Source organism: Lynx canadensis, chromosome C1, assembly GCF_007474595.2.
Source record: "Lynx canadensis isolate LIC74 chromosome C1, mLynCan4.pri.v2, whole genome shotgun sequence".
In the NCBI taxonomy this organism is placed as follows: domain Eukaryota; kingdom Metazoa; phylum Chordata; class Mammalia; order Carnivora; family Felidae; genus Lynx; species Lynx canadensis.
The window spans coordinates 212368458-212389962 of NC_044310.1; the positions used below are offsets into that span (position 1 = coordinate 212368458).

General features: G+C 42.6%; 1 protein-coding gene across 2 annotated transcripts in view; it reads left to right on the forward strand.

Moving 5' to 3' along the window:
- The first annotated feature begins 1958 nt into the window (after positions 1–1958).
- The window catches only part of CAB39 (calcium binding protein 39), an 87873-nt gene continuing 68326 nt past the window's right edge, over positions 1959–21505 (forward strand). Inside the window, exon 1 of one of the 2 annotated variants that reach the window (XM_030327044.1) lies at positions 1959–2092. The gene's annotated coding sequence lies outside the window, so the exon portion shown is untranslated. Of the gene's footprint in view, positions 2093–2800; positions 2929–21505 lie in introns of those variants that run through there. The other variant, XM_030327045.1, reaches the window with a different exon arrangement.

Consider the following 21505-nt stretch of genomic DNA (forward strand, 5'->3'; position numbering starts at 1 on the left):
CAAGGCCACTAGTTACCTCTGTGGTGCTGATGCCCATGTCCAAATCACCAACACTAACCTTACTTGAACCATTAGCTGCTATGGCGGCATCAGTCCATCCTCTATCCTTGGGCTTCTAGCACATGATGCTTTCCTCAGTCTCCCATGGCACCCTTGCTCCTTTCTTCAGAATCCTTTGCTGGTTCCTTGTTATCTCCCCGACTGACCTCTCAGCATTGGGGGCCTCAGGCTCATCCCTGACCTTACGCTTCATTAACACTTCCCAAATGTTCTCATTGAGTCCTCAGATTTTACCTATTCTAAGGACTCCCAAAATTCTATTTCCAGCCTGGACCTCTCCCCCAAGCCCCAGACTTCTATATCCGGTTCCAACTTGGGTGTCTAACAGGCAGCTCAAAGTTAACATGCCCCCAAATGGATTCCCAAGTTCCTCCCTTCCCGTCTGCTTTTATTTAAGTCTTCCTCACTTTACCAATTGCATCTTCCAGTTGCTTGAGAAAAGAAAAACTTTAGGAATCAGCAAAAATCTGTCAGTGCTCCCTTCTAAATGTGTCTAGAACTTGACTACTTCTTTATTTTTTCAGTGCTACCACCCTGGACTGAGCCTGCCTTCTCTCTCTCTCTTAATATTTATTAATTTTGAGAGAGAGAGAGAGAGAGAGAGAGAGAGAGAGAGAGAGAAAGAAAGAAGGTCCCAAGCAGGCTCTGTGCTGTCAGCACAGAGACCGGACGCAGGGCTCCAACCCACAAACCGTGAGATCATGACCTGAGCCAAAATCAAGAGTCGGATGCTTAACCGACCCAGCCACCCAGGTGCCCCCTGTCTTCTTTTGACTAGATTATTTCAAAAGCCTTCTAACCAGTCTCTTGAAGTGTGCAAAATGAAATAAAACTTAAAAAAAAAAAATCTGCTTTGGCCCTATCAACTATCGCCCCAGTTCAGTCTCTTGGCTGAAACCCTCGGACCCTTTAGGCTAGTCTCTACAGCCGTCTGAAATGTCAGATCATGACTTTCTCTGCGGAAAACCCTTCAAATAGTTTCACATCTCTAGTAGAGTAAAAACCGAAGTCCTCACTGTGTTCTATTTGGCCCCCATTCTCTCCTTCTCTCTCCCCTCTCCCCTCCCTCAGTGCGTTTGCCTTGCTGGACTCCCTGTTGTCCCACCTCAGGGCCTTCATCCTTGCTGTTCCCTCTGCCTTTCCATAACACGAAGCCCACAGCATGCCCTGTCTTCAAGCAGCTTCTCCTTGCAGGAGTGCTGTAACAATATCTTCCGTTCTCTCCCCTCCTTAGCTTCTCCATAGCACTGGAAACATCCAATGACATATATGTGCTGGTTTATTTGTTTATTGGATGTCTCAGGAGCAGGGACTGTTTCGTTCACTGGCCACCATCGAGAATAGCGAATAACAAAGCTTTTAGCAGAAACAAGGCTTTGTGAAGAGTTGAGGAAGTGGTCGTAGAAAGCGGACGTAGGATTCCTCCGGGAAGAGAGCCGAGACCGACAAGAAGGGCTGAGCACCAACATTTAAAGTGGCAGGGGAAAGACCTCCGGTCCTCCGCTGCTGCTGTTTTTTTCTCGGCGTCCCCCTCTGCTTCGGCCTAGGGGCCGACTCCGGTGGCTCGAGTCCGCCCGGCCGCCCGGGGGCGCCCGAGGCTGGAGGGGGCGTTGCGGCACCGCCCGACGTCGCGCCCTCGGCGGCTGCGCAGTGCGTACGTCAAAGCCGGGCTCGGGCCGGGAGCGGGGAGCGGCGCGGCCTGGGAGAGACTGAGCTTCCAGAAGCCGGCTAAAAGGCGAAGGCGAAGGCGGCGCCGGGCCCCGCAGCAGCAGCCGCAGCCGCAGCCCGAGCGAGCGAGCGCAGCAGTGCGGCGGCCGCCGCGGGAGCCCCTGGGCCGCCGTCCGCCCGCTCAGCCGCCGCCGCCGCTGCCGCGGGAGCCCGTCGCCGGGAGCAGGAGCAGGCGGAAGACAACGGAGGGGCCGAGCGCCCGTGCCGCCCCGCGGGGACCGAGCGAGCAGCCCGAGGCGGCGGCGGCCGAGGACGGGGACGGCGACGACGCGGAGGCGGAGAGGGAGCCGCCCGGCGCAGCCCCGTGAGTGACCCCCGGCCCGGCCCTGCTCGCGGCGCGGACGCCCGCCCGGCTTCCGCCTGCCCCGGCCCGTCACCGGCCCCGGGCTGCCTCCATTTTCTCGGGTGGCGGAGGCGGCGGGCCCGGCTCGGCCCGCCCTCCCGGCTGGGCTGGGCTCGGCCCGGCCCGGCCCGGCCCGGGCCCCTCGCGGAGCCTTCCCTCCCTTGCTCTCGCCGTCGCCGGCGCCCAGAGGCCTGCGGCCGGAGCTCTGGGAGCCCGGTGCTCTCCTGCCACCCCTCCGCGGTTCTCTGGCAGGGATGGCGGGTGGGGGCGGCCGCGGCCGGAGCCGGGAGGGCAGGGAGGTGCGGGCCGGGCCAGCTGTCACTCCCACCGCGCACGGGCTCCTGGCCCCTGGTAAACTTCCTGTTATGGGGCGGCAGGCAGCATCTTTGTGATCTTCATTTCGGGAAAATGCCTAACTGATTTCTGGTTAGGAATTGTGCGGCCAGAGCCTTCCCGAGTTCGGTTGAACCAGGCTGAGCGCTGCACTGCGTGCAGGTGCCGTAGTCGGTCCGCGCCGGAGGGATTCAAAGGTGAACAGGGGCCCACGGTCCCCTCCCCCCGAGGAGCTCACTTTCTGGTGTGGGAGATAAGACCAGTACACAAATAACCTCGGTACCAGGAAGGAGGTGATAAGTCCTGTGAAAGAACTACAAAGTGCTAGGAAGGCACCCAGGGATGACCGAACCGATCGATCACTTCCGCCTAGCAGAAATCTGGAAGGCTTCCTGGGCGAGGTGGTGCTAAGCAGAGTCTTGAAGGCTTATGGGGTTTAGGAGAGGACGGCTGGGCAAGAGACGGTACGTGGAGGGGCAGCAAACTAGAGGACAAAGATAAAAAGGCATAGTCTAGAAGTAGTGGATAATTCAGTTGCCTATGACCATGTTGGGGAGTTAAGGATAGGCTAAAGAGGTATTTGGGGGCCAGATCCGTGAATACTGTAGACGAGCTGTTTGAACGGCATTCTAAGGTAAACCTGGAGCTCATTTCTCAGTGACTCATGAGCCCGGAAATGTAAGCTAGGAGATACTAAAGGCGTTCTTGTGAAAGAAAGAGGAGGCCCAGTAAAGAGTTGACATTCTGTGCCTTGAATGTAACGCAGTTTGAGATCGATTTTGACAGCTACAAATAAATTCATGTTCAAGCTAAGAGAAGTACCTTTTGCAGAAAGCTTCACTAGATATCAGGTGCTTAAGAGGTATTGGAAAGATGTGTATAAAATAAGGTTGTCTGCACCTAGGCATTTCTGTAGGCAGTTCACTAAGATGCATCAAAACTTCTTCCACTGTGTAGTATGAGGTGGCTACGCTTTGGAATTACTGAGCTGATCATAACGTCTTTGAAGTGGCATTTGTGTAAAGCAATCTAAATTGATATTTAAAAAAAAATCAGATTGTTACTAATATTCTGGGATGGCAAGTTGGACATAGAACCTATTTAGAAAAAGGTAAACATTCCTTTATTAGTTTTTAGTTATGAAAATGTAGGAGAGTGAGACGTGAAAATCTAGTGTGATTGTGTACATTTTTTCCCCAAATTACTGGCAAATAGCTGTATTTGAAGTCTGGAATATGATCTGTTGAAGAAGCTTAGGACCCGTGTTGGTTTTGTAAACACTTACTTGTTGTTTGCTTATAGGACAATTGAATGTCAACTTTTTCAGTTAAAAAAACTTGTAAAATGCAGTTAAGTACTAGAAAATTTTTAAAAATTATCTTCTGTAACCTTAACCACTTAGATTTGGTTACTGTTAACATTTTTGCATATTTTTTTCAGTCTTTTTGTGCTTGTTTTTTCTTTGTGTGATGAAATAAAAACTGCATATATATATAATAGAGAGAGAGAGAGAGAGAGAGAGATTTTATTAAAATTTTTTGTCATTAAATATCTTTATGTAAAAATATTTTTACCCAAGTAAGGGAAGTCTTAAATGTATTATTTTTTTTTTCTGACAAGTTGCACTATTTATCTCAGATCAAATGCAGTAGTCATGCTTAATAACTGCTACTGTGGGCAGAACTTTTTCTAAAGGCGTTTTGTTTGGAGTATATTTATTAACTTCTTTGTAGGATTTGGATCCTATTGTTGAATAAAGAAAGATTTTATTATTTGGGGTGTGTGTTGTCGTCAGATATGGAAGAGATCACACATCTCTGCTGTATGAGTGTATGAATTTTTTTTAAAGGCACTATAAAAAGATTATTTTCTTAGCTGGTATAATATCTCCCTTACACAGTGATACACTCCCCATCCCAGCACTGCCCCCCCCCCAAATAGTCTTTATGCTGGGTCTGTCCATATAAGTTAACTACTTTTTGATCATGATATCACAGAGACTTAGTCTGTATATATTTAGTTCTTCTGTTGGTGTTCTTCAGTAAAGTACAGAATTTGGTGAAATAATTTGCTGCTATAACAAAAGGGACTTTTTTCTTTTTTTTAATTTCAAGACCCTTCAAGTTAGTTCCTTTGCGTTTCAGACTGCAGGTTCTCGTTTAAAACAGTTTTTTTTTTCCCTTTTGCTTTACATTCTAAAATGTATTAATGAGGTCTCTGCTTCTGTTTCATATAAAGTGAGATGTTGAGTTGGGTTTTATAAATTTTCATAAAGTTAATATAAAAATAGTTAAGAAAGTCTAATGTAAGTATGGGGTTTTGTTTTATAACTTGGTTTTATTTGAATCTTTATTTTTATATTCCAAATGTATATACCACAAAGCACCCTTTATTACTTTTGAATATTTACTAAAGTTTTTTTTCTTTTGATCAACTTTGGTAGGTTGCAGATTTCTGTAATTACTGCCACGCTTACCAAAGAGTCTTTTTTCCAGGAGGGATTGATTTCTGATCATTCCCGGTTTTGCCATCTGCCGTAAAAATACAGACAAATCCAAATCCACACCCAGCACACAGAATATAAAATCCAGTATAGGGTAAAATTTCACTTCAGGAAGTGTCTTCTGGTTACCTTTCTGGTGGTATTTCTGTTTTAAAAATCCATTTTCTTTTTTTCCATGGCTCCTTTTGATTTGGAATTTCATGGATGTTGTCTGGTGTTACAGAAATAGGAATGTGTTAGGTGGATTAGTATGGATCATAGCAAAATGGTAAAACTTTGTTGTGTTACCAGATTGTGGGAAAGAGCAAATCTCTGAACCTCCAGGTTAGGTTGCTTGTGACTTGTTTTATTATTACTGAGGTGTGAAGATCTTGTATTTGTGTGAATGCAGATCAAGCCGAGTAGCCTAAAAATGGCATAAAGATTTAGTCATCAGTCTATAGTTTGGTTGTTACTGGAGAGAAGCCTGGTGTTGGGGCCATCCTTAATTAAAGGAGGAACTGAGCTGTACGAGCGCTCTTCCTTTGTGTGTCTCACCCTTCGATGCTATCTGACTGGACCCTCGTCACTGCCTTTATCAGTCCAGAGTATGGCGGCAGAGCAAAGTGAGACAAGCGTTTCCACCGCCAGCGTTTGTGGAGTAGACCCGTCCGGCGGTAAGCGTGAAATGTTTGTTCTGCTTCTGTTTCTCAGGCCTTCCAAGGATGGGGAGCAGAGTTACTATAGAATGGGTGACAGATGCTAGACTGATAGTGATAAAATGAAGCTTAACAGGTGGTTGCCATTAGCATTTTGTTTTGGGATTTGTGTGTGTGTGCGCGTGTGTATGCGTCCTTCTCTACCTTCCTGAGCTTCCTGGCTCCACTGTGCTTTTAACATCTCTCTTGAGATAGAAGGGGTGAGGGGATGGAGGAGTTGTGCCTTATTAGCATCTGTGATGTTAAGCTGGCAGAGGAAGGAAGAATGGCATGCGGAGAATTGCAAGAGGTCAGTCAGGTGTAAAGTGGCCCCAGAGGAGGGAGGTAGACGCTCTGGCCATTTAATTGGCAGCGTCCGGCACGTACCTCTTCGCATGATTCTTAATACACTGTGTCTAACTTCACACTTTGATACTGAAAGTATAGTGTTGTATATTTGGGTTTGCTTGTTTGTATGTATATATGCATTTCCATGTGCGTAGTTACAAAGACTGAGAAAATCTAGTTAACCAATGTTTAGTGGCAGTCTCATTTTTTTTTTTAGAATTGTTCCCTGTGAACATTACTCAGAAGATCAATTGTTGATGACTAAGGAAGTATGATCATGTTAAAACATCACATTACTTTGACTATTTTGATGAAATGTTTGAGAAACAAAATATACATTTTGTTGCTTGATCTTAATTAAGTTGCTACTTTATAACTTTGTCTAATAGCTTGGTCTTCTAGTACCGTTAACGTGTTACTCATGGTTCTCTCCCTCCACAGTGGGTTCCGTATCAGCTGTATCTGGGCACGAGGAAGAAATAGCATGAGCACATTTCTTTTTACATGCCTATAGTTAAAGCCCACTCTGGGATTTATGGAATTCTGAGAGGCAGTATTACTAGTGGTTAAAAGCACTGACAGACTCCCTGCAACCAGACTCCCTGGGTTGTTGAACCCTCGCCCATCCTGCGGGCTCTGTAACTTTAGGCAAGTTCCTTGACTTCTCTGTAGCTTAGATTTCTTGGACAGGTGTAATATAGCCCATACGTGAGAAAACCATAGGGGAATTAAATTAGGTACCGCATCTCAAGTGCTCAGAACAGGGCCTGGCGAATAAAAAGCACTGGACACAGTAAGTTTTGTGATGATGCTGATGCCAAACTTGTTGCAGGGGGAAGAAACCTGAGCATTTTAGAGACCCTGCGGTCAGAATAGTTCTTTCTGCAGACGGGAACACAGGCCCACTATAACTAGAGTCGTGTGTGGCTAACTTTGAGCAGTAACCCGTGGGGCTTTCTGCAAAGTGGAGTCACTTGCTCAGGGTCCTGTGACTTACTAGACACAGGGCTGATCCTGGAGCCTGGCTCTGTTCATTCTTTATCCAGTTTGCTTGAAAGAAACTAAGTTCTATACTTTATGCAGCACTGTCTTCTTTAAACCTTTTCACTAACATTTACAAAGATTGTATTCACGTATTACATGCTCTTTGGCGAATAATCCCTTTTCAAAGGTGTGTGTTCATGTTTAAAATTGTGATGCAGCGGGCAAGTCTTTAGGGGGTGGTTGTATGAAGTTAAAAGTTGGAATAGACAAAGAATCAAGGGAGATGGACAAAATAGATCGGGGGAGAAAATTACCATTTGAGTACCATTGAGTGTTGCACAAACCTCTGAGGTAGGTAGTGTTGTCCCCTAGCATCATTACAGATGGGAAGTGAAAGTTGAGGGCCTTGTCCAAGGTCGCACAGGCACTGCACAGTTGAGCTAGCATTCAAACCTAGATTTGCCTCACTTCAAAATGTGTGCTCCTTGGAATGCGGTATGACTCTCCGTTTTATTTTCTTCTACAGAGTCTTAGTTTTTTTGCTGACCATTCTTGATTTAGTACTTTAGAATTAAGTTTGTAAATATAGCCTAATGAGGCTTTTAATAGGTTTCCAGACAGTAGCCACCTGTTATAATACAAAATGAGATGGTTTGTTCTACATGCTCTGGTTGTATGGAGTTGTGAGTTGATTAGTGGTTTATAGTTTTAGTTAGGCCAGTAGGTGGTGTTTATTTTTCATGGTAGCCTTGTAGAGAGATGGGAGGCCCTTGTTACAGCGGGCAACACAGAAGCCTGGGCATTGGAAGGCCTGGGCTGGGTCCTGACTCAGTGTCTAATCAGTTCACTCTGGGCAAGCTATTCCACCTCTCGGCCTTTCCAGTCATGCCATTGTTACGCTGAGAGGATCAGACTGAGAACCCTTGTCTCTTTTGCTCTTTTTTTTTTTTTTTCCCCTCTTCATTTTAGTGAGAGGGTGGTAGGGAGAGGGGCAGAGGGACAGGGAGAGAGAGAGACAGAGAGAGAATGAGAATGTTAAGCAGGCTCCACACTGAGCGTGGAGCTTGATCCCACGAAATCGGGAGATGGGTACTCAACCGACTGAGACACCCAGGTGCCCCTCTTTGGCCCTTATTTTCAGTGATCCTATGTGTAAACTTTCTGACTTGCCTTTTTTTCCTGTACCAGGTACCTCTCCTTTTGCCTTTGGTCTTGAAGTCAGTTTCTTTATGAGGGCTTTATGGCATGTACCCACGCTTTAACATTTTTCTCTTCTGGTTGGTCAGGTGCCTAGTGCTATTTCACAGTACGGTAGTTCTCTGCTTCAGGTAATGTAACATCACAATATGTTTTTAAATTTTCTACTTTTGTACTTACAAATAAATGGCTAAGAACTAATGTTATCTGGTGGTAAAATACAAGCTTAGTAAGTCTAATGATTAACAAATTCTCAAGTGCTTCACATCAGATTTTATAGTCAACTTTTTTTTTTTTTTTTATTTTGGGACAGAGAGAGACAGAACATGAACGGGGGAGGGGCAGAGAGAGAGGGAGACACAGAATCGGAAACAGGCTCCAGGCTCCGAGCCATCAGCCCAGAGCCTGACGCGGGGCTCGAACTCACGGACCGCGAGATCGTGACCTGGCTGAAGTCGGACGCTTAACCGACTGCGCCACCCAGGCGCCCCTATAGTCAACTTTTAAATATATATGCTGTGGAGTTCTAGGAGCTCTTTGCTTTGGGAAAAAGAAAAATATTAATCAGAGACGATGGAGGTGGAAAAGAAAGGACCAAAATGTAGAATCAAATTTGAAGATGTGAAGAACAGGCTTAAGATAGTATTCTTTGGCTATAATCGATACTAAAGATAATATTCTTTGGCTATAATTGATACTAATCCTCTAAGAAAGGTGGTGTGCCGGTTTAGATCGGGGGATTACTTCCAGCCCAGGGTTCTATCATTGGCAGGAGATGGCAGACATATTTGCCACCCCTGAGCATTCATAACTCCTGAACATCTGTTATGAACTAATTTGTTCCACAAGAAGTTTCTGTAGCCCATTATGCTGGGTCCTGTTCTGTATACCAGTCTCAAAGTGTTCCTAGTCTAGGTAAACAACTCTTCCCCTCTTTGCCGGCATGTTATCATCAGCCAGTTCGTTCACTTCTAGATTCTCTAAGTCGTGAGACAGAAACTCAGGTCACTATCAAGACTTTTGCAGATCTGGACTGTCTCTTCACAGTATGGTTTTATTCTCTATTCGGTGTTCGTGTGTGAGTTTTAAGTTTTTCCTGTGTATGTAAGTTTTGTACAATAGATTGTAATTTATTTGAATTGCAGATTTTTAAAATCTCTTTTCATATCTCTTCTCTTCCTTCTTCCCCCACCCTGTGTTTTCATAGTGTAACACATTATTTGGTAATGTTTATTAAGTGATACAGCTGTGTGATATTCTGATAAAACTGTTCAGAGATGAAAGACTAACCAAAACACAATTTTCTGTGTATTTTATTTATCTCTGCTATGTTTGTGCTTATTTTTGAAGGTTTACGTACTGTAACAACTGAACTTTCTTAGAGATCGATCTCCCTTTTCCAGATCAGCTCACTTAAAACAGCGTTTCCCAAATTCTGTTTTGTAGAACACTAGTCTTATGAGAGAGTAGTAGTTGGGAGAAGTTTCAGAATGAAGTTTAAGTTTGGGAAAACACTAGGTTAAAAACAGTTAATCGGATTTTAATTTTTGGTAGTAATTGTGTTACTGTTTTTCTGCAGAGCTTGTCACAGTTTTTAGTAATGTGCATTGTGGCTGTCCACAAAGGAAATATAATGTGCAGTATTTCCCAATTTGCCAAATTTGTTTACAAGAACCCCCCCCCCCAACCTCCTAGGAAATACTCCCCTCAAAGTCTTGAAGGAGGGTTCTTTTGGAACACAATTTGAGAAAGCTTCTTATATACATACTTTTTACATATCCATACATAGTATGGAATTCAAAGCATTTACTTTTTGATTGGGATGATTACTTATATGAGGTTTGGAATCCAACTAAGATTGGAATAATTTGATTTTCAGTTTTGTTAAGTAAAAGAATAAACACTCTAGATAAGTTTTTGTTTTTTTTTTTTAAACCTCAACCCATGTGAGAAATTACATTTTCGATCAGTGACCCAGTACCATACATGAACACACTGTCAAAACTGAGAAGGAAGTTTCATGAAACAATACTTAGGCCTTCCTGTGTATGATGTGTTCGAATATTTTTCATTCTGCTTTATTTTTTAATGTATGCTATGAGCTACTAAAGTAATGTACCATGTAATTTGAGAAACACTGTGAAATGACATGAGTTTATAAATGCCTCAGATGCTGTTGTGAGAAGGCAGTGGAGAGACTTAAAAAGCTAAAGCTCGGCATAGAGATAAGAAGAGGGGCTCTAGCCTTGGAACTCCTGGATTTAGATTCTGGTTGTGTTTTCTTGGGCGGGGTGTTTAATCCCCATGCTGCTTCAGCTTTCCCATCTGTAAAGTAGCAAGAATAGAACCCATGCATTAAGTAGTTGTGAAGATTCAGGGAGGAATGCTCTGCAGCATGTGTTCGATGTGCTCCGAGTGCCCAGTCCATTTAGCTTTTCTGATAACTGAAGCTCTGAGACTCTGCTACAACATACACGTTCTCACAAATATTTTAAGCCTTTGAACGTGTTAAAGCGGACTCTATGTGAACATCGACTCTTTTGATCTGTAGCTAGATGTATCATTCATTGTGATATCAACCTTCTGGAATAGTTTTAAACTAGTCAAAAGGACCCACTTAGAGTTGTTTTGCCTCATAGTTGCAAATGGACTCATAATTGCTGAACTTTATGCTATATTACTGTTATTTTTTAAACCATTCTTTTTAAGCAATATCTTAAAGGTAGAATACGTTCTCTTTATAACAGGTCATTAAATACAAATATGAACATACCCACATCAATGATTAATTTAGCATTCCTATAATTTTGGTCACTAACGGAAGAACAAGGCAAGGCAAAAGTTGCCTTTTCTTGTTTTATGCCAGTTTTTAAAATTCTCCATCCTTAATATTTTACATTGCTATTGGGAGTTTAATTTTGTGTCCTGACCTAAGAAAAGGGGCATTTATAGGAGATTAACAATGGTGGGTGCCAGATCTAGTTTGCAGACTGTTCACTGTTCTGAACATAGCTGGCTGCCTCCTACATTTATGTAACCTGCTGAGACATCTGCATTGTCTGTCCCTGTTTCTTTTATTGCCTATTTGTCCTGAGTAGGGAAATGTCCTGGAGTTGCTGAAATGAGAGGTTCTGATTGGCGTCGTTGAGGTATACCACCAGTTCAGTGTTAGGCAGCATAAAGATTATCTACTTGTGTAAGCAAAAACGAAGTAAAAAGAATAAATAATTGCTAACATAACACACCTATGTTACCTGCTGGTATCACGTTGACCTCTCTGTTAACCTAATTTAATCCCATAATAACCCTGTTTTCATCCCCATATTTTCAGGTGAGTAAATGGAGAAAAAAGAAGCTAGATAATTGACCTGAAGTCCTACATCTAGGTTTGAAACCCTGGTCCCAGAGTGTGCCCTTGTAACCCACCACTATGTTGCCTCCACCACAAGGTACTGGAATGTAGAATTATCCTGGAACACAGGAAATTTCTGTAACAGAAACATGAGGTCAAGTCTTCTGGTCAGGATGTGTGAGATCCTAGGACGCTGAGAGAATGTTCACATCACTGATTGGCTATCAGTTGTCTTTTTTTTTTTTTTTTTTAATGTTTTATTTATTGAGAGAGAGAAAGAGAGAGGCAGAGGCAGAGAGAATCCCAAGCTGGCTCCAGGCTGTCAGCACAGAGCCTGACACAGGGCTCAATGACCTGAGCCGAAGTCAAGAGTCGGATGCTTAAGTGACTGAACCGCGCAGGTGCCCCTGCCTGTCAGTGACCTTTGAGGACTTGTGAAGACAGGGAGATTAGAGAGAGGAAGATTAGAGACACTAATGTACTGTTTTTCCAAAAAAGGGAAAGGTGGAATCCACAAATCATAGAGACCGAAATTGATGTTGATTGCTGACATATTCCAGAAGGGAGTGAGTCATTAGCAAAGTGTTGATTTCTAGAAGCTACAAAACAGAGTTTATTAACTATTTCCTTTTGTAATAGAATTCTAAGTGTCTTGGATAAGGATGTAGGCAGGATACAGATGTCTGTAAAGATAGTTTCATTCATATTTGAGATTATCTGAAAAATGTACAAGTGTATAAGTTGGAATATTTTCTAGGATTTGAAGTCATTTTGATGTTTTTCCAAGATCATTTTACTTATGTTCGTTGCATTAGAATATAAGCTGTATATTATGCTCTTCTGAAGTACTGTAGAGCACATTAGGCACAAATTCAGTGGCCCACATCCTCTGTGCCTTGCCTTCTCAAGTAGACACAAAGGAGCTAGAACTGGTAACAGCTTCCTGGGATGTACACACAGCAAAGTAAATACTTTCTAGCTTTATATTGTTAAGATTATTCATCCCTGTTCTTTACAGTTGCTCATAACCCATTTGTTTACTCAAGAGCTAGTCTTGCCCTTATTCCTGAACACTAACTACATGGTGTGTGATTAGAAGCTGCCTCCTTGGGAAGAGGGCTGGACAATAGAGCATTCCTCCTCCACACAAGGTAAAACCTTATGGGGGATGGTGGTGAGGGTGAGGCATGTTAGTTTTTCCTTGTTTATGTTATTTTACACTTAAATATAGTGAAAGGAAGACAGAGAGATGAGGGTGCTTAGCATAGGATGTTGTATACAGACGCTCTGTGGGTGTGTGAAAAGGGCAAAACTATCTTTTACAGAGGCTTTCGTTGTCGAAAGGAGGAAGAAATAAGAAAGAGGAGAAACAAGACAGAGGAGTGCCTCCAGAAAGAATTGACCAGAGAAACTACTGGCTCTCAATGAGTGTGTCATGTGTGACTTTGAAAGATCTAATGATGAAAGTGGAACTGGTTGCTTTTCAGAACTGTCTTAGGAAGTAGAGCACTTGAATAGGTTATTAATCATGGAAGGTATTAGATACAGGTTAAAAGGCCATGGCCTCCGAACCAAAAAAGGGAGTGGAGCTCTGGACCTGGATGATACAGAAAGTGTAAGTTCTCTTTAAAATTTTAAAGAGATTTTTCAATAAATGATCTCATTTATTCTAGATCCTAGAAGAATAATACCAAAAGATAAAAAAGTCATGTTTCAAAACTGGCAAAAACTCTTACAAACCTGATAGAATATAAGAATGGCAACTTGATAAGACATTGCAAAGGAAGGATACTATGTTTCAATTTCACCTAGGGAAGTAGTCATGAAAATCCTAAGTAAAACACCAGCAAATTATTAAATAGGCAGTTCTCTTCCTTTAAGAAGATAGGTAACAGGTAACGCTTGCTATTTACTGCGCGCCAGGCATTTTTCTAATTATTTCAGTCCTCCCAACAGCCCTGACAAAGAGGTGGTTATTAGTGTTATTAGCCTCATTTTACAGATGAAGGAATTTAGACCAAGAGGTAAAATAATCTGCCCGAGGATAAATGGGTAGTAAGTCACACAGCCTGGGGTTTCAAACCCTCAGGGTACGTTGGGGTCCAGCACCAGTGTATATGGCACCCTTGTGCTGTGTCATCTCAGTATGCGCCAGGATACCAGTGCTAATTTACCAGTTCTTGATTATGAGCTCTTCAAAAGCTGGTAGGAGATTAAAGAGTATCTGTCTTAAACCAACAGCAAACAACCTGCCAATGGGAAAACTGTGGTAGAATCCCCCTTGAAATAAGAAGGTGACATAGGCATGTCCAGTAACACTTCTGATGCTCAGTATCAACCGGACCGATGCTGGAAAACATCGAGTAGAATGTATAACTGTTAGGAAAAACCGGCAGAAAATAGCAATACATGCAGATGTTACAGTCTTAAACCTAGGAAAACCAGAATCAACTGAAAAACTAAGTTTGGTAAGGTAGCTGTATACCACATAAAGATATTTAAAATTGGTAGCATTTGTTTTTCTTTCCTGCAGTATCCAGTTGTAAAAATATTAGGGGGCTCCTGGGTGGCTCAGTCGATTAAGCATCCGACTCTTGATCTTGGCTCAGGTCATGATCTCATGGTTGTGGGATTGAGCCCAGTATCGGGCTCCACACTGGGCATGGATTGCTTAGGATTTGCTTAGGATTCTCTCTCCTTCTGCCCCTCCCCTGCTTGTGTATATTATATATTAGGAGAAAAATCTCATACAACAAACAATGAAATGCCTAAGATGGGCAGGATCTCTATGAAGAAAACTACAAACTTAATTGAGTGGAAAGAAGATGTAAGAATGGAGAGTTACCATGTTTTTGAATGTGAAGACTGAATGAATGTTAGGAAGCAAGAAAATTGCCCAAGTTAGCTTACTGTTGGCCAGAGAGTAAAGTCATATCTTTAAAAAGTTAACTTAGGGAGTTTAGTGAAAGGTGTATATGTACCTACTAGGTGAGTGAGATCACACATCAGTGGGGAAAGAGGAAGGATTATTTAGCAGATTTTTTGATAATTGGTTATTCTTTGGGAAAATCAATCGGAAAATTGATGGAAGAATGAGTTTAAAAACATAAATTAGAAGAACATTTATGTGAATATTTATAGACCTTTGGATGAGGAAGTAGGCTTATTTCCATTGCTATCAAGTGATCAAAAGGCAAACAAACAAACAAACAAAAAAACACCAAGATAAATGTGTGAAAAAAAGTTTGCATGATCATAGACAAAGGGTTAATATTTAGCTCAGTATAGCAAAAGCTTGTTCAAACTGGCAACTGCTGTTTACTAGTAAATGCTACCTTGGATGTTTAATCATGTTAAAATTTTAAGTCATGCTATCATTTTATAATCAGGGAAATGTTTTGCCCAAGAGGTATATACCTCTCTTCTAAATGGCAGAACTGGGGTTCCAACTTGGGTCTGGTAAGAGCCTATCCTCTTAACCCTTGAAGCATGCTGTTTTTCAAACATGTCAAAGACTCAAACACTGGATAAATAAACAGCCAATTCAGGTAGTGGCTAAATAAAAGAAATACAAATAAACAATGAGGGGGATGTTAATTGAGATTTTTTTTTTTTAAGTGGTAATGCTTATGTTAGTAGGGATGCATTGAGAGGGAGAGTAAGGCAATTTCATATGCTGCCCATTTGGCTTTTCTGTGAAATATTTTGGTCCAGCATATATCCAGATTCTTAAGATATTCCTTTCATGTAAGCCAGAAGATAAAATAACACGTATTTGTTTTTCATCCTCACGGCAAGTGATCTCCAGCATCTCGAAACAGACAAAAAAATCCAGGTATTTTATTGGTTGTGGTGATGGCTGCACAACTCTGAACTATTGAAACTATTGAATTGTATACTTCAAGCGAATTGTGTGGTATGTAAATTATTGTCAGTAAAGCTGTTATTTTAAATTAGCTATTGGGTGAAAGAAGAAAATGGAGTTTGCTTCTCTGAATCATTGAATTGTTAAAGATATTCAAAATTAGATTCTTCCAATTGATGTTGCACTGATTTATTGGAATGCCCTATCTGATGCAGCACCATAAACCTAAAGAAGGTGAAATTAGTGCTGAGGATATCCTCCTAGTGGTCAAAGTAGAGACAGCTGGAAGCCTAGTGAAGTCATCTCTTAGCAGGGAGCTCAGAAGGTTTATGGTTTCAGGTTTATCAAAGTCATTCCTAAGATCATGTGCTTGGATGTTAGGAGACACATTACACCTAACCTTTATTTAAAACTCATGTGTGTGCACAAACGCACCTCTCACTGTTGATTTTCCTTTAGTATCCTACCTTGTGAAGATGATGTGAAGATGGCCCTTGTTCTGTAGGGGCAAACATGAACTGTATTTCTTGTAATTTTCCAATACAAGGGTACATAAGCCAGGGTAAAATAGCTCAGAGGTTTGGGCAGGGGTATGGAGATGGGGAGCTGGGCTCTTGCGGAAATTAGATCAGTTAGATCAGCCTGTTCTGATCCCTTCAGCAATGACAGCATGGTGGGGTGAATCAGACTAATATTTCAGCTTATAAGGGAACTGGCAACTTGTTGACCACCTGGCCTGGAGCAAAGAGTATTTGGTGGGAAGTGAAGAGTTACAGTTACTCTGTGACATGGGCATATTCCTTCATCAACCTAGTGAATTTTGATGTTTACTGATTTGAAATACCAAATATTGCCAAGGGAGACATATTTTTATCACCACTAATAAATTATTTACGTGCAGGTGACTCTGCTAAGCCCTGCCGTAAGTGGAGGGTGCTTTCCTTAATCGGGAGAAATGAAATAGAAAAGTTGGGTGGTCATAAGGGAGGCACGGTAGCCACAATTTAGTATTGGTGACCAAATGTCCTGTTCGCCAGGGAAAGTCCAGGTTTATGCCTCTGGTCCCCACATAATTATTCATTGCATCCCCCTTCATTCCCCAAATTGTCCTGGTTTGGATGATAAATTATGTCATCTAACATAGCAGTTGCAAAAGTAGTTGTTTCTTGACCCTCCCCCCCCCACCCCCATTTTTGGTGCTTAGAGTACAAGGCTGTCCATCAGATCCTTAAATAGCTTGATTTCGAAGCACTAGTTCTGGAGCATAGCAGCTACGTGGTCCCTCTGGAACCCAGAGGACTTTTCACTGGATTGGCTTGGCTTCCCTTTGAATGAGAAGCTGTGATGTTCTAACTCTAAAATGTTCTGCTTTGCCTCAGGTCAGACATTGAGACACTCGAAATGTAAACACCTTGTTTTCACCCAGATTCCCTCATCTGCTCTCCCTCCAGTTCTCAGGAACTGCTAAATAAGAAGAGAAGGTGTGGAGTCCTAGTTTTTAAATGGTTGTTCTTGGGTGCCATATAACAGTTTAGGGAGATGATATGCCACTATTCATACATTTTAATTTATGTAATTTTTTAGTCTTTATACTTGTCCGTATTTCTTCCAAGTTTTAGAGCATCAGTACCTGAAGGGAAAGATCAGGAGTTTTGCAAGATCATCCTGACAGTTCAGTTTAGGATGGCTGGGGGAAAAAAAATTGCATTTCATTTACATTTGCGTGTATAATCTTGAGCTTTATTCTCAATTTGTGATAATAAACAGACCTATTTTCACATTTTTGTTCATGTTTCTTCCACTGTCATTTAATGACACATTTCAGATATTCAGCTCTGAATGGAAGTGTGTAGGGTACATACAGGAGTAAAAGTGCCATTCTCAGTCTTCACTAGGTGGGTTCCGGTCCAGTTAAGAGGAGAAATGTCTGAGCCCTCCCTCTGTTAGAGCTGCCTTTTTGGGGCACAGGACTGGAGCAGCGATACCCAGAAGGTAGCCCCTGTGCTACTTGGAACTCTCTTGTTTCTTCCAACAAGGCAGGGATTCAGTGGAAGCTTATTTCAGGAGGAGTGTGGGAAAAGGCAGTAATGCACCCGGGCCTTCAGCAGTCGGAACCAGGAACGCAGACTTTATTAAGACTCTCCATTTGCTGCTGCGTTTCTCTGCTCTGCTTGCTCACCACATCCTCTGGGCAGACCAGCCTTCTCCACCTGATAGCCTGGCCACCTGCACTTCGTAAAAGTCCTTTCACGGAGCTTCAGCCCTGCAGTTGAGACTTTCACTAAGGAGAGGTCTACCTGCCCCTCTGCGTTACTTTGCTAGGGCCAGGGGGAGTATGGTTCTTACAGCACTTGGAGCACCTCCCCTTGGAGCCGTGTTAGTGGTGGGGGCGGAGGGGGGGAGCAGTTGCCAGAAGGAGATGGGGGGGGGCATCTTCAGAGTGACCCTGTGACCTTCCCAGCCGTGAGGATTGTTAGGGTTCTTATCCTCCTGTCTGCTTTGTTCAGGTGACCAAGAATAAGTTCAGATGAACTGCTTGGTTATTTGTCTGCCCCGAGGCCACATACCCCTTCCTGTTCTCATTTTGTCCTCACATTTTAGTCTGAAAAGCCGGCTCCTTTGTAGCTCCTCTGCCCTTAGATATCCTCAGGGCCCAGAGGAGTCTATAAAGGACTGGATCACAGAATCCCAAAGGAATTCCAGCCCTGACTAAAAGCTACTGCACTGATACTCAGCAGTCCCAGAAATACACAAGGAGGGACTGGAATGTTTGCTCCCCAAGGGTGGAATGTTCGGCTTTGTTAATCTGCTTTAGTCTAAAACACCAGTATTTGACTAGGTGGCGTTTTGGTTTCTCTCCTCATTTGCAGTTTGTTTACATTTTTACCTTGTGCCCTTTGCCTGTCCCCTCCCCGCAAGTTGTAATCTTACTGCTTTTACTAATTTGTGAGAAGAGCGTGGAATAGAGTATAAAAGTTTGAAAGTACAGCTCACCCATTTAAATTTATGAGTGGTATTTTATACACTAGTTGAATAGAATACATTTTGTATAAGTGGTTTTAAAAAGTATTTTTCTAGAAAGGCAGCCATTTAGACCTTAACGTCTGCGATGCCTCACACATAATAGAGACTTGAAAAATATGTCGAATAAACTTGGAAATATTTTTATTCATCCTTACTTACCAGAAAGGAGAATGACAGGGCCTAAATAGGCGTTGCACACCGGAGAAGGTGCTGTTTGAGAGATGAGCTTGTTCCGACCACCTCTCGAATTACAGGGACGCCTGGGCCACTGTTATCACAGATAGGAACTATTTGACTCTGAAGAAAAATGATACAAGTACCTTATTTTAACGTACCCCGTACCTGTTGATTGCCTTGATACACTTTACCTGTTTGACTTAATTTAGTCATTTCTCCCAGACAGGATGTCTGTCCCCTTAGCAGCATTACCTATTTTCACTTGAACAAGAAAATCGACACACTAGATCTTGCAGTATTTACCCAATTTATCCTGTTGGTAAGGTTAAAAGCCACACCCTCGTGCTAAAATTAGCTGTTCTTTCATGTTCCTTGCCTTCTAATTTAGGGAAATGGAAAAAGTTAGGGGTGTGTTTTCTTCTCTTTTCTTTCCCCTCGTGTCCCTTCCCCCTCCTCCACCATCACCCCAAAGATTTACATAAGGAGCAAAGGAAAAATAAAGAAAGGCAAATAGAATGATTCTTGGGGCAGGGTAAATACACAAATAAATGCATGTCTTTTACACTAGATACTTAGGCACCGGACCTGTGGCTCTTAAGTTTTAGTGGCCAGAACAAAGAAGAAAACAAGACCAATTGCAAAACCGTTCCTGAGATAAAAAACAAGCCAGCTGCTTAGGACAAGTGTAATCTTTCCAGGAATGGAGACCCTGTGGATCCTTTATTAGCAGGCTCTGAGTCCATACTACATTTCTCTCAATTCTCTACAGTGTCTGTAAAACCCAAGTTCAAGTTTAAGGTATCTTAGTATAAAAACATAAGGAATAATATTAGGCCAGAGTACAGTTCAATTAAATCATTATTTTTCTGATGCTCTGGAGCTTTGGGAGCAGCCCTCTATAATCGTTCATACCACTGAACTTTTTATTAAAATTGGGTACCAGAGAAGTCCAAGGTTGTAACTTTCTAGTAACCACTCTGCCTTAACAGTTGGCTAAGCTGGCCAGAAGTAACCAGTATCAGCCTTTGAAAATTAAAGAGCTTACGGGCACCTGGGTGGCTCAGTCGGGTTAAGCTTCCGACTTTGGCTCAGGTCATGATCTCCTGGTTCACGAGTTCAAGCCCTGCGTTGGGCTCTGTGCTGACAGCTCAGAGCCTGGAGTCCACTTCAGATTCTGTGCCACCCCCCACTCTCTGCCCCTCTCGCACCCTGTCGCGCTCTCTCAAAAATAAATAAACGTTAAAACATTTTTTTAAGTAAAAGTGAAAAAAAGAAAAAGAGCTTAACCAGGACTTGATTTCAAATCTAGTTATATAAATTGGCTTGGAGGCTAGGTCAGTGTTTTCCTCAGAAAATAGTTCTGTGTTCAACGTGCAGACATGTTTATTATAAAGTAGTAGTTTAAAAATTTTTGTTAAATTTCTGACACTGAAGTTCAGTATAAAAAGCCGATAGGAATGAGGTGTTTGGGCTGGAGAAGAGATGGCCCCTCACCTGCCTTCCTTGGACCTTAGAGTTAGGTTTAGAAGCCACTGTCCGACTCATGACTAATGTCATTTTAGTCTGGAAAAATTAAAAAGCCTGCATCGTCAAGCACCCACCGGAACAGGCTCACCCTGTGCAACCTCCTACTCCCAGGAACACCTGTGGAAAGCCCAGTTTTCATTAACATTAACTTCCTGTTTGAACCACTAAAATTTTGACAGATTGGCGATATGGTTAGCGATAATCCAAGCATTTGGGAGATAAAGTTAAAAACCGGGAATGTTAGGGTATCTGGTGGCTCAGTTGGTTAAACATCCAACTCTTGATTTCGGCTCAGATCATGATCTCACGGTTCGTGGGATCGAGCCCCATGTCAGGCACTGTGCTACAAGTGAGGAGCCTGCTTGGGATATTCTCTCTCTCTCTCTGTCCCCCTCTCCCGCCCCTCCTCCCGCCTCCACCCTCTCTCCCTCTGCCCCTCTTGCATGCACGGGAATCTCTCTCAAATAAACACTAAAAACAAACAAACAAACAAACAAAAAACCCAAGAAAGTAGCTTTTGAAGCCTGCACAGAAAGGATAATCTCCGTATGGGTTTTTTTGCAGATTGTATAGCACTTAAACGAATACTTTAGTCCCCACATTCACTTGAGTTAGTAGATTCTTCTGCTGAAATAGTAAAGGAAACATGGAATCCCATATTCAGAACTTTTGTAGAAGAAAATATGTTTTCAGTGTTAAGTAATTGCATCCATCATAGCTCTTCCTGGATGCTTGGGATCTCTACCTAAAACTTAACTTTTTGTACTCCCTTGGATATAAGATGTTTTTGTTGTGTGTTTTAGATACAGCTTTCAGATTAAAAAGCAGTTTTCCATTGTGACTGTATTGTGATGTCAACACTCACCTGGAAAGCACCACTCCATCAAGCGTGGAATGTTCTTTGGGCAATAAAAGAAGGCATGTGATTACTCTGTAAACAGCACTTGGGTTTACAGTGAGTTTTTTACCTTCTGCCTTCCTCTTCACTTGATACTTTATTTCCTGCCAGAGCTTGATGAAATTACAAAATAATTTTTGCTTTCTTACCATAATTCAAATTGCTGCATAAAGCCTCCCAGTATATTGTAATACATTTTCTGACTCTTACCCAGTTTTATCCTGTCTACAGAACACAGCTCAGGAAACATCCCCTCAGTTGAAGTCTGAGGTCTTCAGCACAGGGTGCTGTGTCTGTCCTCTGAACTTGCTGCTCATGTCACGTATCTGGGTTTTTCATACAGGGTCTGACGGTGTATGTTAGTCCTCCATAGGTTTCGGTCATCCCACGTGGGTGTGCCGTGGCTCCCCCCGTGGTAAACGGAGTCCTGGAACAACAACTACTGAATGTGCACCACAGGAGGAGGCATGGCTACATCTTTTGGTCCAT